General features: G+C 38.2%; 1 protein-coding gene across 3 annotated transcripts in view; it reads right to left on the bottom strand.

Moving 5' to 3' along the window:
• ORC5 (origin recognition complex subunit 5) overlaps positions 1-17,309 on the bottom strand; it is a 70,749-nt gene that overhangs the window by 7,333 nt on the left and 46,107 nt on the right. The window lies entirely within an intron of this gene.

The raw sequence follows: 17,309 nt of genomic DNA on the forward strand, positions 1-17,309 counted from the left end.
TTTTTTTTCCTATTTGTCATCAACACATCGTCCCAAATTACAACACCCCTGTATTTTTGTGGAAAATCACCCCCAGTTGCTCACTGATTTTCATCTAGTCCTGCAGCTAGCAAACCCAGGAATGTGTGTACATTTTCGCTGTTACATTTCCACCAGAGTCAGTGAGGCACACAGGCTAAACCCTTTATCCTTCATATCAAGAGTTATCCTGGAGTTGTGATCAGAGCGAGAAAGGTGTTGGGGGGGATAGATAACAGGCATGAGCTGAACATCTTCCAAATCTCTGCCTGACAGTCAGGACACACTCTGTTTCTCTTTCATCTCGAGACCTTCTCTTGAATTTTCACACTTGAAGTTGGATTTTCTTGTGTCAGCTCATACTACATTTTGAAAAGACGCATAGTACTACTCCAGCTAAAAGAAAGGAATTTGAAGGTTGAAAAGGAATGAAGATGGTGTCCTTAAAACACGCAGTGCCTGAAAGGACAGAAATTTGCCTACAAAACAGTGTCACGACAGAGCTGCTGATTATTCTACAAGTATAGCAATGCACCAGCATACTTCTCACTGTCATCACCTTCTTCCCAGTGATGGCTGTGTGTGGTACCACTGAAGTGCAGTCATGGGATGTCAGCACCGAGTGCCACCAGGCTGTCCTGACTCAGCTAGGAGTGATTACTGTGGTGACCCTACTGCCAACCTACTTCCACCCATGGAAAGGAAATAGGTAAAAGCAGAAAACATTTCTTTTTTCTCTGGCCTCTGTTACAATCGCTACTGGTAATTCAGTGCAACAAGGTTATATTCTATGAAGAACCAGTATCCGACCACAGCCCCTACTTTAAAAAACAAAACCAGCCAACCATGACCTACATTTGTGCAAATATGATAATAATATAGTAAGGAATATCTGAAGAATAAATATAAAGAGTGTGTCAATTCAAACCTTCAAGGAAGCATGCTGCTATAAAAAGCAGCAAGTTCTTTTCAATTAAAAAAACCCTCAGTAATAACCCTTCTTTTGCTGAAAGTGAACTTTGTCTTCAAGTTTGTGACAGCGCTTGCAGGAGGCAGGAATACTTTTTCCTCAAGAGAACATGCTATATAAGAAAAGACACCCCCTTGAGCAGAATAGAAAAAAATAAGATCACTTAGAATGAGGTAATTTTTATAACTGCCTGTGCTTAACTTTCTTTTACATGGCATTAGACAATCATACAGATGTCATCATTCTGCAAAGCATTTGAAACTTAGTTAAGGAATACTGGCCTCCCTCTGCTCACAAGGACAAATAACATTTACTTAAGTCAACTCTATACAGATGACTTAGCAATCGTTGGTGTCGACAGCATTTAAGCAAACTGAACTTAGTATAGGTAAATGACTCAAAATCCAGTTCATTAAATCAAATCACTTTGAACTTGTCACTGGATTGTAATCAACCTCAAATTTGTAAGGTGTTTATTTTCTTAAAACAGACATGATTTTGAGAGCGTTTTTCTACATTCTTCATCCAACATATTTATTCAACTTGCAAGGAAGCATTATGGAGTAATCTGCTATTGCAGTTGCTATTTTACACCCCAGTGCACCATTACTGCCTAATCACTTCTGCAATTTACACTTGCAGCTGGACCCATGTTCTGAAATTACCAGTGAAGGAAGGAATTGCACGAGGCTCCTAAAAGCTTCCGATGAGCACACCAAAACCTAGCTAGCTTGGAGCTGGACCCATCTCAACATTGAGGGATGCAAAAGTGACCTTGCTGCTGAATTACATATGTTCAAGCAACACTTTAACAGCAAATCATAACTGATATTTTTCCGATATCACCAAATGCCATATATACAACATAAGGTCAGCAGTGTAAAATTCCTCACTAAAGGCTGACACTATACATCTGAAATGGTGTCAGACTCGAGATGAAGTTTCGTTAATGTTTAAGACTCAATATTACGTATGAAGTCGTTGATCATTAGAGTTAATTACTCAGCAGACAACAACATTTTCCCCATTTCTTTCAGAAATCCTCCATGTCTACCCTATACCTGCAGACAGACAGGATCTCGGGATGACAAATCTTAGAGCCTGCATGCTGAGCAGGCAGCAGCCTGGAGCTCTGTTGGCACAGCTTCTTCAGCAGGTTGAAGAAAAACCCAAACCAGCACGAGTTCTGCTATCCCAAAGCAATGACTTATAATTTTTCCTACTTTATATGAATACTGCAGAACACTCCCACCGACAGGTCAGCCAGGGAATTGGGTGACACCTACTTTTTGCAGTAAGTTGTTTTGTCAGAAGAAAAGATTCTGTTTTGCTAGACGTGGAATTAAGTTCCTTGAGCATTTTGTGCTGAAGCTACCTTTCTAGATCTGACCATAAGAAAACATGATTTTCTTCGCCACATAATTAGGATGTCGTCTAGGTTCAATTCCCTCCTAACACAAGGGATTTGAGCATCTCTTAGCTGAACATCTGGCAACTGGCAGGGGCAGTGGAGGAAGAAAGGAAAGAGCTATGGGGAACCTGCTTCTGGAGCTGAGCTGTTTTGCACAAAACTGCCTTTATATGAAAAATCTCTCTGCCTAGTTAGGGCACTCACCTGGTAAAGTAGAATGAACTGGGTTTAACACAGCATATTTGTAGCTAAATAAAAAAGCCCTGCCACTATAAAATGTCACGCTCTGTTAACTCTTAATGTCCAATGCCACTTTTGATGTAAGGACTGAAAAATGTCACCACTTCAAAAGCTCAGGTGTTGCCTAACTGCAGAGATAGTCTATTCCTAAATGAAGGTATGTCAGCACAGTTGGAAAAAAACATGAATGCAGTATCAAACTAATTACACTTAGCAAAAAGAAGTTTTCACAGAATCGCAGAATTGAAGGGGTTGGAAGGGACCTCAAAAGATCATCGGGTACAACCCCCCTGCCAAAGCAGGTTCCCTGGAGAACCCTGAAGTTCTTTCGCATGTTGGTGCGGAACTTCCTGTGCTCTATCTTGTGGCCATTGCCCCTTGCCCTATCCCCACAAACCACTGAAAAGAAGTTGGCCAAATCCCTCTGTCTCCCACATCTCAGGTATTTATACACATTGATGAGATCCCCACTCAGTCTTCTCTTCTCCAGGCTGAACAGACCCAGGTCTCTCAGCCTTTCTTCATAGGGAAGAAGTGCCTTTTTTTTTTTTTTTTTTTAAATATGAATACCATGGGTACAGTGGCTGCATTTTATTGTCACAAAAGCTAGGAGAAAACATCTGGCAAGAACTGAAGAGCAACTAACCAGAAGAACTGTGTGGGGGACAGAAAAAAGAGAATATTTATTGAGAATCTTCTGAATAAAAGAAATTACAGTTGGAAGAAATATGCTGAAGCTATTCATAAAATTCAAGTTGGATGTGGTAATGGTTTAACACCAGCAGAAGCTAATGAGTAAATGGAATTTTCTACAAGAATAACAAGAAGATCTAAAGAAAAATTACTGAAAGACACGAAGGAAGAGGTGTCAATGATACATTTTAAAATAAGCCAGGACTGAGCTTTCTTTGAAATATATTTATGTGAGAAATCTGCTGCTGAAAGCTTGGATGCAAGGTGAGAATAATCATAAAGCATGGCTGAGAGTTGCTGCCAGTCAATGATCCCTCCAAATGCTTCTGAAGATTCCCTGTCAAATACAGGCATTTAAACCTCTGGGAAAAAAAAAAAGTAACCCACAAGCCATCCTTAAAGGCGGCTTTTTTCCTATCAGCCTGAGCTAACAGATGGGCCTTGCACTATTCCCCTGGCAGAGACAAAGGCAGGCTTTGTCAGCACGCTGCTGCGAGGGGGCAAGGAGAAGTCCAGAAGTGAGGGCTGCCCTCAGAGGAAGGCTGGGCTCTTCCCACCCGCACAGCACCGCGCCGAAACCATTCGCAGAGGTGCAGAACACAAGTGAGTTCACATCAGAGACACGGGCACACACATTTGGTGTTTGGTTTGGTTAAGTAACGACAGACTACCACAGGAACAAGTCTGGACAAATCGTGTGGGACATCTGGGAAAAAAAAGCCAAGCAGAGCAATCAATGCTGATTGTTAGCAAGAAGCTGTTTTCTCAGGGATGTGACTGAAACATCACCAAGTGGTGTACTTCAAACCACAAAATCCTAACGAAAGACACTAGCAGGAACAATCTCAAACCAGCAGAGACGCGCTAGATGATCTGTGAGATATTTTTCATCTCCACAGCCCGTAATTTCCAATTACCTTGATGTAACGTTAACTGCAACTCTCAAGTCTGGCGTACTTGCAGAAAACCACAGCTTAAATCTGTTTTATGATTCTGAACCTCAAACCTACCAAGATATTAACAGCTTCCATTACTTAAGTTATAACACATTCAGACAATAGTATGATACTCTTTCACAGTTATTAAAATTTATTCATCACGTAGCTCTCAGAGCACAAATGCAACTTGCTGCACTTTTTCAAGGCCCACTGCTGCCCATGGTCAAATTCGGGCATGTGTTAAACCCAGTGATATGCAACAAGGCAGTCTGAAAAACAGATACCATTTAGAAAACACATTTCAGTCAAAATGACTGCAGAACTAGTCTCCTGGAGTTAAATTCAATGACCCTACTACAAATTACGTGAGCAGAAGAAAAGCTGCTCAAAATTATTTCAATCAAAATTATATCCAGGGTCTGGTCAGTATGCCAGCCCTGTTAGAGAAGCTAATAAAGTGGAGGTTAACAACAGAAATCATAATTATACATATTTAAGCCAGCAATTGATCAAAATTGATTTTTATAAAAATTAAATCAAGACTTTTCTGAATACTTAGATTTTAAGAACTTGGTTTTGATCCTGAATTATGTTCTGTGCAAGGTTTTTAATGCATGCAAAAATCACAACAGATGAGACTGTAGTAGGTAATATGACCCAACGTTTTATCAGGTCTTAAATGCTAAATCCCTTTCTGAGACTTTTTTTTTGGTCAACTTTTCCATCTGCTAGTAGCATTCCAAGATTTTTAACTATATCATACCATTCTTGCCTTATCCTACACCCTGCCAAACTGTTTATGGCCTCTAAGTGGGCAGTTAAAGTGTTCATTACTCTGTGCTTCAGTTGTTTATTTTATCTTTCTCTCAGCTTAAATTATCCCTACTCTTTTTAAACTGTCTTCTGAATGCAGTCCAAATGTTGTCACCATTCAGAGAGCCCAGGCAGGAAGAGGTATTCCAGCCACGGGCTCGGTGCTGCTTCGCAGACAGAACTCTTCCTCACTTACCTGGGTGGCTCTGTAAGATGTGACAGTGCAGGGCAAATGCAGTAAGAGACCCAGTCAAATTTGCAAGCCCTTTTTTTTCTATGAATATCTGTTTGATTTTTTTTCCCCTGTACTAGTTATTTTTTGCATTTCTGTTCATTATTTTGTATTGACTCTCCAGGACCTTGCACCCTGTATTTCTTCATCCATAGTTGTATACATCACACCTCATAAATTGTAAGTAATTTCTGCACATTTCATCAGTGATAACACTTTACCTGAGGACTTCCTCAGCTGGAGTCGAGCAGAACTTAGCACTGATTACTAACCTGAACAATCTTTCAAGACACAAATGCGTTGGAAAGTTCCCGACATGACAGCACTATATTCACTAAATGTGAAATTACAACAGCAACAGGAAGAAAACAACTAACTACTTACATATAAATTGTCCTTTAAGAACTGATTACTGTTTATTATTATTACTATTTTATTTTAATACCCACTTAAGAATTTTAAGATGTTTGTTTATCACAATGTCTCTACCATTCTACTTTCAGCCTGAAGTAAAGAATTTCCTGGATTAAGATCACTCCTTGATGCTGAAACCATTATGCCATAGCATAAAAACTTGCTCCTCTTCCTTGAATTTCTACGAGATGATCCTTCCGCTTCAGAAGAAACGTTTATTTACCCTCAGTATATGACCTTGAATTTCATGCTGTTAAGGCCTCTCAGTTTATATCATACTCACCACCTTCAATGTATTTCATGCACATTTTCATAGCAGAAAAGTTTACTAGACCCACGGCATGCAACCTTGAATTTTACATTACAAAATTCCTTCAGCTTCTACTATATAGGTCATAACAGTCATTCTCACATGGCATTTTTCCCACTGTATAAACAATGTTTATCACTTCTTATTCTACTCAGTCTTTGTGTCCTATTTACACTAAATAATTGACAAAATGCGTTGCCAATTTCATAGACTTGTTCAAGGCGTAAGTGTGAATTTTCTGCTTTTTTCTTTTCCCCTCCTCCCTTCCTGCAGATCTTTCAGACCCCACAACACCTTGTAGCATACCAGAAGCTGCCTATTTCTAGTACATTTTCCTGTAATCAGCTTCCTTGATGGCTTTTCTCTTCAATCTCAAGTGAAGCAAAGGTATTTACTTCCTTCAAGAAGACATGCCCTCACTTTGCCCTAGAATTCTTTTTTTTTTTTTTTAAAGAATCAGCTCTCTTCAATTAGCAGTCTTTATAACGTAACCAGACTAAATTCATCCTGTGTTTGCCATTCTTATATTTTTTTGCTTGCATATCTGATATTAATCAGTAGAAGTCAGACAATTTTACTGTCTTATAACAAATAAAACAACGGGTAAAACCTCTTGTTGTCTGACAACGTGACTGTTACAATGCATTTACCAAAGGCTAAACAAACAAACAAAAAGAAATATCATCTGCATCTTCTACATCCTATCACTTCATATTTCCCTGACAGCCTTCTCTGGAAAACTTCTAGGTATCTCAAAAGCATTTGTACAGTGCACACATTAGCCCTGCCCTCTCTAATTGTCACAATAACATAACTTCTAAAAAGTAGTTTGATAATTTATTAATTTTGGAAGTTTAATTTCATAAATCTTTCAAATAATAAATAATTTACTCCCTCCATTATTTTTATTTAAACTACAAACTGAAAGACCCTTTCTTCTCTCAGCTCATTTACTTTAGCCTTAATTCAATGTGAGAAAAAGAACCATAAAAGGCAATTCACAACAACCTTTGCTGCACTCTGCTTGTCATTTTAAAAAAGTTATAAATTCTACAGTGATACATGGATAAATCAGTATTTCTGAGTCAGTTCCCTCACTTAAAGTACACCCTGAAATTTGCTTAACATATCTTGAGATCAAATTATCTTCTGTACTTGAATATATATTTTTTTTTTCAGAAATTTGTTAGACCTGAAACCGATGGTGGGTTAGTTTATTTTGATCTTCAAAAACATTGAAAAACAAAACTTGAATGTACTTGAAATCTGCTGGGAAATACACTCATCTAAATTATTCCACAATGGCCTGGGAAAAGCACTCCTAAGCACATGGACTTCAGATGCAAATTGTAGATGGAGGATTCAAAACTACTCCACCATTCAATACCATACTTTAAAATCAGAGCAACCAAAGATGGTCACAGACAGACGGTCAAAGAAACACTTGAGAGAATGATGTTAAGAGTTAGTTTGATTACTTAAGTCAGGCAGATTCATGACATGGACACCAGACAAAGGTCAGCCATTTTCCAAGGCATGGGCAATAGGGAAGTATCCTTCCCCCCTCTGCCCCTCACCGTCACAGATTCACTTCTGCACAGGTTCCAGGTTCCAAGTATATTTCAGAAGCGTTTAGAAACTGGAACGACGACTGCTTCCCTGAAGTAAACCTCTAAATGAAAAAGGCAGATATGCAATGGACCAAGCACATAAACTTAAATCCCAAAATCTAGAAACTTTTCACCTGATAGTTTGACGCATCTTGTCCAAGAAGACACACTAAGACCAAACCGTAGGCAAGGTGATTACTGCCAGTAGTCAGTTACTGGAGCAGGATGCCCAGACTATTCCTTCTACGTCTGTCAGCCTGTACCCTCCCTCTTAATGGCTGTATTTAATTTTACTACCAGAAGCAACACTCTGAAAAGTGGAGAACTCCAAGTTAACAAGTGATCAAAACTACACCCCCCAAAATATCTGTCCTTGCATATCTGGTCCTGCAGAAGCACCACACATCGTTAAAACTTGACTGATTTTATCTGGGAAGTGTACTAAGACTTCCTCATCTCAAGAATAATGTTACAGATACCAACCTCAGGAACTGCATTTCTAAGACAGTTTTGCACTAAAAAATAAGAACAGAATGAGTGTTCACACAAAGACGACTTTTCTGTCTCTAAAACTGTTCTCAATTTATTTTATAACAGAGAAATTGTGCAATATGAATGCTGCCATGGTAACAACTCACTTTATTGAACAAGAGAAAATAATTATCCCAAACCTGCACGTCATGCAAGCACATGCAGTAAATTTAGTGCTGCCCTTTTCCCCCTTGCTCTTTTTCCTTTTGCAGAGAGATTTTGAATTTGTACATTATAGTAAGCCACACACCATTTTGCTTGCCCCTCCCACTTCTTTGTATATTTTACACCTCTGGAGTGCATAATGTGAAGGACCCAGTTACTTACAAAAAGAAAAAGGGATTAATGAATCAGAAATGCTCTTCCCCCTCCTGAGTTAAGTACAGAAGACTCCTATGTAAATGCTTCACACATTTAAGAAAAAATGAAGCCCTAAGGCAAGCACAGCACATACTTAGTATTCACTCAGTATACTGAAACAAGAACCCTTACATTTATAGTAAACCAAAAGTTATTCGTCTCCAAACATAAATTAAACCTGATTTTGCTGTTCCATCCAAATATTCTTTGTGACAGTATGTTTGTGAACATATTGTTCTATTTTATATATAAGGGACCTTAATATTTTCAGAAGAACTGCATGGATTTAGCCATACAAATCCAATTAATCTCAATAGAAGTTGTATGGCTAAATCCCTGGGCTTGGCTTTGACATTTTGGAAACAGTGGGGGAGGTTTTACAAGGAGTGAAAGTATTATACAAAACTCACTTTTCCTCAAAAGAGGAATAAAATAACATGCAGATACATACAGACATCAACAAATATTTATGTGACTGTCAAGAAAACCACAGTCCTAGCAAAGCAAGCAATGATTCCCACCAAACTCGACTTTACCAAAAATAACAGTATTATCCTGCAGTCTGTGAGATAAAATTAATCACATGTATGCATGAGTTGGATAAATTATTCTTACTTTACCTCCAGTTTTGATCTTTTGATTTCATTTGCAGCAGATCTGCCTGTCTGATACAAAATGTTCAGGAATTAATTTAATCTTGTGCTCACAGTTAGAGGGTAGCCAAATCAAAGTGTTTTGGATATATAAAACTTAGGTTTTTAAACGTCACTGTAAAGAAGACTTGAAAGCGCTGTTTAAAAAGATGATCTTGTTTGCCACATACCTTCCTCACATTTTTTTGGTTTATTTACCTACCCAACCAACTTAACAGAGTAGAAACAAAAACTACTCTCATCCAACTTCAACAACAAAGAATACAACTGATTTTGGCTCTTCTGTAGTAGATTTCTTCAACTGCTAAGAACAATTTAAGTACGCACACTCATGCAGGCATACAACGCACTTATTTTCCAGTTCAAGAATAATTCACATAGATGCAGTGGTGACTGTATCCTCGAAGAAAGGAATAATATCCACACTTTTTTGCTTGCAACTGATGATAAAGCTGTTACTTCATAATAAACTACTGCCATTAGAAGTTAAAACATTGCCACCTAACTATACGGCAACACTCTGCAGCAGTATGAATTAAATAAAAAACTTTTGTGAAGAAAAAACTTATATCCATAAATCTTTACCAATGCAAAACACTCACACATCCCTCTCTGCTCATGTCTCTTACAACCTCAGCTACCTCTATCCCCCCATAACTCCTTCCAGTTTCTCATTACACCCCTGGACACACCACACACCTTCTGCTCCTCCTGCTCCCCCAGCTGCACACAGGGAAGGGTGCTCCACACCCTGTCTTGGTTAGCTCCTTGGTCCAACAGCCAGCACCAGGCCAAACTGGAAAACCGCTTAACAGAGGGGATGAAAGTTGACATCAACCCTCATTAAATGCTTAAGATTTTAATACTTTGAAGCTTTTGCCTTTCTGTCAGTTTCAGCAAGAACTGGATAAGCTAAAAAACACATTGAGGATGTACATAAGGTGAAAGACCCGACAGACGTCCGATGGACTCTCTCTTTAGGAAACCAGGCTGGAAGATGCTCAGGAAATGAAGTAGCCCTTTGAAAAGCAGATACAGTGAATATATGCCACATGCAAATGATAACCACACTCAAACATACCAAGGCCATTGGGTGAGGGTGGAAAGGGAAGCCTGGTCAGAGTTCATCTAACAACTTGGGAAATACTTCAATGCTCCAGAGAAAACAAAAACTGTTGGAAACGGAAGCATAGAAACTCACTAACCAAACACCTCTACCCTTTATTTAATAAACAAATTCAGGCATAAACCAAATCCTTCTTTAAAAAAAAAAATAAAAAAATCTAGAAACAAGTACAAGATTCTCGAGCAGCCTCCTCCAACCCGCCTTCCTGGTGGTCTTTACAAGAGTGGCTTGTTGAAGGAATCACGGATGACACACATGCAAGAGCTGCTAATGGATGCAGCATCGTCTGCTTCACAAATTAACTGTTAGTTACTCATTCAGAAGCATATTTTCCATTCAGTTAACTAATGAAATAATACCTGACCGTAACACTTTTTCGGAGGCTAGGTTATAATCATTATCTAGTTTCGGGGCTTGGATTCAGTCTCTAATGGCTCTAAGTGGCAAGCCAAGGGAGCGTGGCACTGCCCGAGGGGAATCCCCTGCTCGGAGGCTGGCCCATCCCCAAGCACAGCCTGAGCCACGGCTTCCAGTGGCAGAATGCAGCCTATTCAAAGCAGCACGATTAATTTAACCGAAAAGAAAGCCACAAGCAGGGAGAACTGGATTAAAGAACAATAAAACCATACATACGTATGGTCTTATCTCAGACTTGCCTTGTTAACATTTCCCTTTTTTCACACACGGGGTGAACGCAGCACTCCCTGGGCACTGCCCACCACACTGCTGCTGCTGACACCATAACCTGGTGCCTTCCCCCTCTCCACCGCAACCCAAGGCTGAATTCAGGTATTGTTCCTCCCATCACAAAGCAACTGAAAGAAAGCCACTGCCAGGTTCCCAGAAAGCTAGGGAAAGGCTTAGCTGAATTTAACCCTTAGGGCTCCCTGGAACCAGCCACACGATATCCTCCGAGCTAGAGCCGCATATAGCACCCGTAATTCCTGTTCACCCCAACTGCTCCACATGCCCTTGGATATATCACAAAAGAGAGGGGCACACTGCATGAAAGTGGTGCTGTGAAACAGTTTCTTTTCTTTCAGTAAGACCAGGTGTTACCATTTTCCTGTAAAGATCTAGTAGCAGAACTAGAGCTGTAATACGGTGTTATTAACTATTTACGTTCTGATTTTTCCTCCAACAGATACATGTATTCAGCTCCCAGAACTCGCTGCCCAGGCTCTCTGTAACAGGAAAATCCAATAATGTAATAGGATTAATGTAATAGGACACATAAGTGGGCATGACTCAAAATATATATTTTTACTGTTGCAAATATATCACCATTATTCCCAGTAAATACACACTGCTATATTTCTTGTGCTCAGAATGAGAAGCAAGTAACAATACGGTATGCTTAAGGATGTCCAGATTGCCACAACTGCAACTGAGCATTTAGATCTGACAAAGAAAAAACTGAGACAAAGGAAAATAAAAACCTCAAGTACTGATGAGAATGACAGGCAAATCTTATACTTAATCAAAAGGTTAAATTTATGTTTAGAAGAAAAACATTGACAACATGACCAATACTGGGTCACTCAAATCCTTGACATATCCAAAGATTCGAGCAACATCAATGTAAACTATCACTAATCTAAAGTCAGCTACTCATAAAGATGTAGTCCAGATGTTAGGATTTATCATTGCTGTAGTTTCACGTGAAACATACAGTCTGTCACCTTAACTTCAACATGGAATTAAATAATTTCAGAAAATGATGGCATATTCAAAACAAACTAAATGATTTTCCAGATGGATACTTGATTGCCTTCTATATTTTAATACTGAGTTGTATAGTTTTTTCTAAGTATTGTGACTTAACATCACATATTCTTTTCTTGAGCCCTATCTATATATACATATATATATACACACACACACACACACCTACAGTGATCAAAGTTTCCTGGCACATCAGAGGTTTATGCAGTTGATCAGGTTGATGATTGTGTAATTTTATAAAATATACTCAACCATGATCACTCAGTAACCAGCCTAAAGATAAAAAAATCCTTTCTGTTGCAAAGCATTATAAAATTAAGACAAATCATTGCACATTTGCACATTGCACATCCCAGAAACAGGAAAATGTTATTTTTCAAGTGTCTCCACTTAGGAGTTGTGGTCAGTCTAAAGGTGCCTCTACATTTATCAGTGACTACAGCTACGGAGTGCCCCTGTACTAAGGATACGTCTTGGATGTATGTGTGTGAGCACGTGTTTGGAGTCTGGGGCTACTGCCAGTATTTCTCTAGAACAGTGCTCACTACAAGAGAAATAATAAAAAGCACAACAACAAAAACAACAAAAAGAAATAGATGAAGAATACACGAGCACAATTTTATTATGCCCATTGTTTCCGATTCCTACTCTCTCCTATTTAAAACCTATTAGGATTTATCAGCAAGATGAGCAGTTTTTCTCTTACTACCTAAGTAAATCCAGTTAAAAGGACTATGGAGATGACTGACAGTTGCATTGGACTGACAGTTGCGTGATGACACACTTGACACATCACATCTCCAACTATCTTATTTTTCTCATTTATGCAATGGTGTGGGTTTTTTTTTGGTGTTCCTCCTCTCCCCTTCCCCCCCCCCAATATAGTACTTATTAGTATAACATTTCATAATACAACTTGAAGAAAAGTTGTATAACTAGCTTTTTAATATTTGGCTGATTAATTTAAAACAAATTAAACCCCAGAGTTTTGGTATTTTTATTCATATGAATATGACCTTAAGCAAATCTACAAACCGATGCAATAGATCCTTTATACAGATAGCACTTTTACAGGTAATGCAGATAAGAGTATTGTTCTGCTCATGATGCGGAGGGAGTTAAATCATGAAAAATTCAGTTTTAATTAGATTTCTGTATCAAAGGCAAGACTTAATGCAGAATTGAAGCAAGGATGAAGGTTAATGCCTATTCTAATGAGTATTTACATAAATTATGTTCCACCAGTATACTAGGAGGCTTATTTTGTCAATTTATAACATGTGAGATCATAGAAATTAGAGATGGAAAATATCTATTAAGCCTTCTTCCCTCTCTCCTCCCTCCAACACAGAATTCTTTCCTCAAGTTTATTTCTGAGTGCTTTGTTCACTGTCATTTCAAATAGCTCAAGCAGTGGGGCATTGCATTAAAACTTCAGGATAGACTATTACGCACTTTAAAATCTCCAGTATATAGGGCGGCTTTTTATGGTACTCAGAGCTGAGATTCCCCTCATCTTATTTCATTACTCTTACTTAGACCTCCTTTGGACTCCGAAATGAATCCTTTCGTGGTACTTGAAAGCTATAAATACTTTCAGACATTTTCATCATTCCCCGGTAGCTATTTAGCCAAATTAGTATAGGGATCATCTCTCTTCATCTGAACATCACCAAGCACACAGATAAGTATAAGTAATAATTACACATGTTCACTTCCTTTAATCTTTCCTCACAAGTCATTCCCTTCTAGCCTTTAATTTTTACCACTCTTCATGCCTACATTTTCTTTTAAGTGTTACTACTTTCCAATTATTTTCCTTTCTCTGAACATCTTTATATTGGGTCATTTCCACTTCTGCATACTTGCTTGAGTTTACCAGTTTATCCTGACTTTTTCACTGATGCATGTAGGTGTGTTGTGTTTTTGTTTTTTTAAAAAAAACATCAGGCTCAAATTTCTCTGTTCGCATCATGCGACCACAAAAAAAAAAAATTACCTGCACTAAAGGCTAGCATTTTAGCTTATAAAAATATTATAAGCGTAAGTGCCTTATAAACTCAAATTGTTTACGTTACTCACTTTTGTCTTTGCATCTGATTTTCCAGGCTTCACTTTCATATGTTTTAGGCACCACCAACTGTGGGTAATTGTTCTGAAACACCTTTAGGCTTTGGAGTATAGATAATTAAAGTTTTTTTCTTTGCATTTGCCTCTTAGTATCTGCATGACACTTTAGCTAAAGAGAAAACTAACTAAAGACTTCAAGGACTATTTCTTTTATCTCCTATGATATTTGCGATTCTTAACATGTTTCCTATCTTTCTTCACGACCACTCCAAACACTGAGTTATATCCACAGTGCCTAAGCACAACACAAAAGTTACAGGGGGTTTACCTGACTCAGAGAGATGCGCTCTCATCTGGCTGAAGTCTGCCTCAATGAAGTAAATGCCAGCCACTGAGTGGAACTTAAAATTTAGGATATTTTTTATATCAGTGATGAGAATAAGATATTGGTTTGAATGTGTGTTAAGCTAATGATAGAAAAGAAAATAAGACTGCTTTTCTCCTAAGGAGAAGCTGCCGTGTAACTCTCCACCAGTACCTCTTTATTGTTCCCAGTCATTAAGATATAGTCCAAACCTGGTCATGGCCACACAGTAAATATGCTAAATCAAGTGGTGAAATAGCAGTTCACAGGCTAGTCCCTTGAAATGCCTACAATAAGGCTAAAGCCGCTGAGGTCTCAATGCTTTTTGCTTTGTCTAGGAGGAAAGAAAAAAAATCAGGCTAAGGATGTGTTGACCAACAGAGCAGCCAACCATGCAACAGCCTCAGTCAGCCATGTCGTGCTTGCATCCTTCCCTCTTTACTACTCCTGTTGGTTGCCCAACGCATTTTATGATACAGATTGATATAAACAAAAAGCTTAGCTACGTCAAAAGCTTGTATGAGCTAAGAGCTTCATCCAGGATGAAGATGAACGGCAACCCTTCTGTCACTGCTAAGAGTGAGTCAACGAAGAAAAAAATATTTTCAGGTTACAATTAAAAAGCAGTACAGAGAGATTACAGTGCTGATGCCACAGCTATACCTGCTCAGTGAATCAGAACAGATTACTTCAGTCTCCCAGCCTTCTTGACTGTCAGTCTAGCATCTTTCACAAGCACTACAGTCACAAATTATTAAAAAGCTTCTCTCTACACCATCAGTGTTATACATCCATTAGAGGCCACTCCAGGCTAGAAAATATCTGTTGCAAAAAGACTTTCTAGGCCATATGCTAGTAATAAATAAAAAAGGCTGGAAAAGATCATTTTGTATCAACAATCTTCAGTTTTCTTATCATGTCTCTGTGGTAATTCCTTAAGTCAATCTGTTTATTCTCTGTATCAAGTATTGCAAATTTTTTTTTATGTATATTATTAATCAGTTCATCTTTTGACTTTCTCTTTCATATTTCTTGCCTAGATATCTAGAATGTGGAGTGCCCTTTTGTCTACTTTATGTAAGTCACAGATGGTATACAACATATCCAGCCCTCCTCAATTATTAAACTGGATCAATTTGGGTCTTCGTCTTCTCTTTCTATGCCTTTTAATAAATACTTCAGCTACCACCCCCCCTATTCTTAAAAAAAAATATATTAAAAAAATCTCTGGTTAGTACTAAGTTTTTGAATTCAGAACCTTTCAGAAAGCACAGATGTTCCATCTGTGTATTCTGCTCCTCATAGTTTTAATATGTTCACAAAGGTATGATGAATTTCCCACACTTCATTTGTATTATAATTCAAGAAACACTTACGGAAGGTGAACAGGTAGGAAAAAATACATATGTAAAACATAATGAAAGATACCTGCCAATGTTCTACAAGAATTGTTATGAAGAACTAGCCTCATGTCCTGTTAGAAATGGAAACACAAGTTTATAATCATATTCAGAATTAAATATTAGTTATGAAATAAGACATAATAATTGGAAGATTAAAATACAAAATTTTTTGTACTGTGATTTTTTTTTCTTTCTTTCTCTGCATGGCTAACAGCAGGGTAATGCAAGTTCATCTGACCAAAGTTACAGTTGCCCAGTCAAATGTTAGTGACACACACACTTCATTCTGCTAATCCAAAATAGATGTCTTCAAATATTTCAATTTTAATTTCAGCTATTAAGCTGTGCCCAAAATAATGAATAAGCTAAGTCACGTTTTGAAATTTTACCTCAAACGCTTTCTGAACCTCTAATAACTGAGTGGACTTTTTTTTTTGTAATTTTTCTGACCTCCACATGTAGATGTTATACCTAGCCTCTTCATATTTCAAAAATGAAAGCAGAAGATCTTACCTTTCTTGTTGTATTTTGCATTTTCACGTGAAAAAAAGATCTTCTTCAATGTTTTCCACAAAAGACACTAAGCTGTTCCATAGTTGCTGCTACTGAAATGTTGTTCAAAGGTGTATGGTTTACACTACAATTTCAAGGATGTAAAATGCCAGATTACCATCACAAAATTCTGTAGAATAAGTGTCTACCAGGAAACCCCTGTTATTGAAAAAACAGTTTCAGCACTTGCTCTCTGCAATAAATCAAAACCAGTCCTGCACGGAGGGAAGGTTGACACTAGCTTGCCAGCCAAGTATAGTATAACTGGTCAATTTAATCCACAGGAGTGACGGAATGAGAGGTATGCTGTATAAACCAACTGCTTGCCCTGCTCTGCAAAAGTTTTGACAGGGAACACGGCAACCAAGAAGGTGTATTTGTTGGCAGGATTCTTCACTGTTTTACATGCAATTCAGGATAATTATAGAGAAAGCACCTTTTAGTCAATATGCAGAAGACTTAGTCCTCACCAGTGGAATACCTTTAAACAGCTACAGTGTAAGTATTTGTATTCAAGGCTATGTCTTGAATCCATTTCTAGTTAAAGCAAATAAAGTAATATAGGTACTTTCAGAACATGTGTCACTGCAACCTAACAGAGATGTAGAAACTTGTCATAGTTTCAGATGATCATATCTGCACCGGGCTGCATGGGATGATGTTCTCCGCATGCTTCTCTCTCCATTAACTACAAAAACACACTACTGACTAGCTTAGATATATGCGTAAGCACAGTAAAAGTACAGCCAAGACACATTCCGTTGAAAATAAGCTCATTTTTCCTTCTCTCTTTTGCCCTCCTTCAACTCACGCGAGAAATGAAATCATAAGGTAGCCAGGACAGAGACCTTGTGCGGTACCTAATATACCTTTTGA

This window comes from Cygnus atratus, chromosome 1, assembly GCF_013377495.2.
Source record: "Cygnus atratus isolate AKBS03 ecotype Queensland, Australia chromosome 1, CAtr_DNAZoo_HiC_assembly, whole genome shotgun sequence".
Lineage (NCBI taxonomy): Eukaryota > Metazoa > Chordata > Aves > Anseriformes > Anatidae > Cygnus > Cygnus atratus.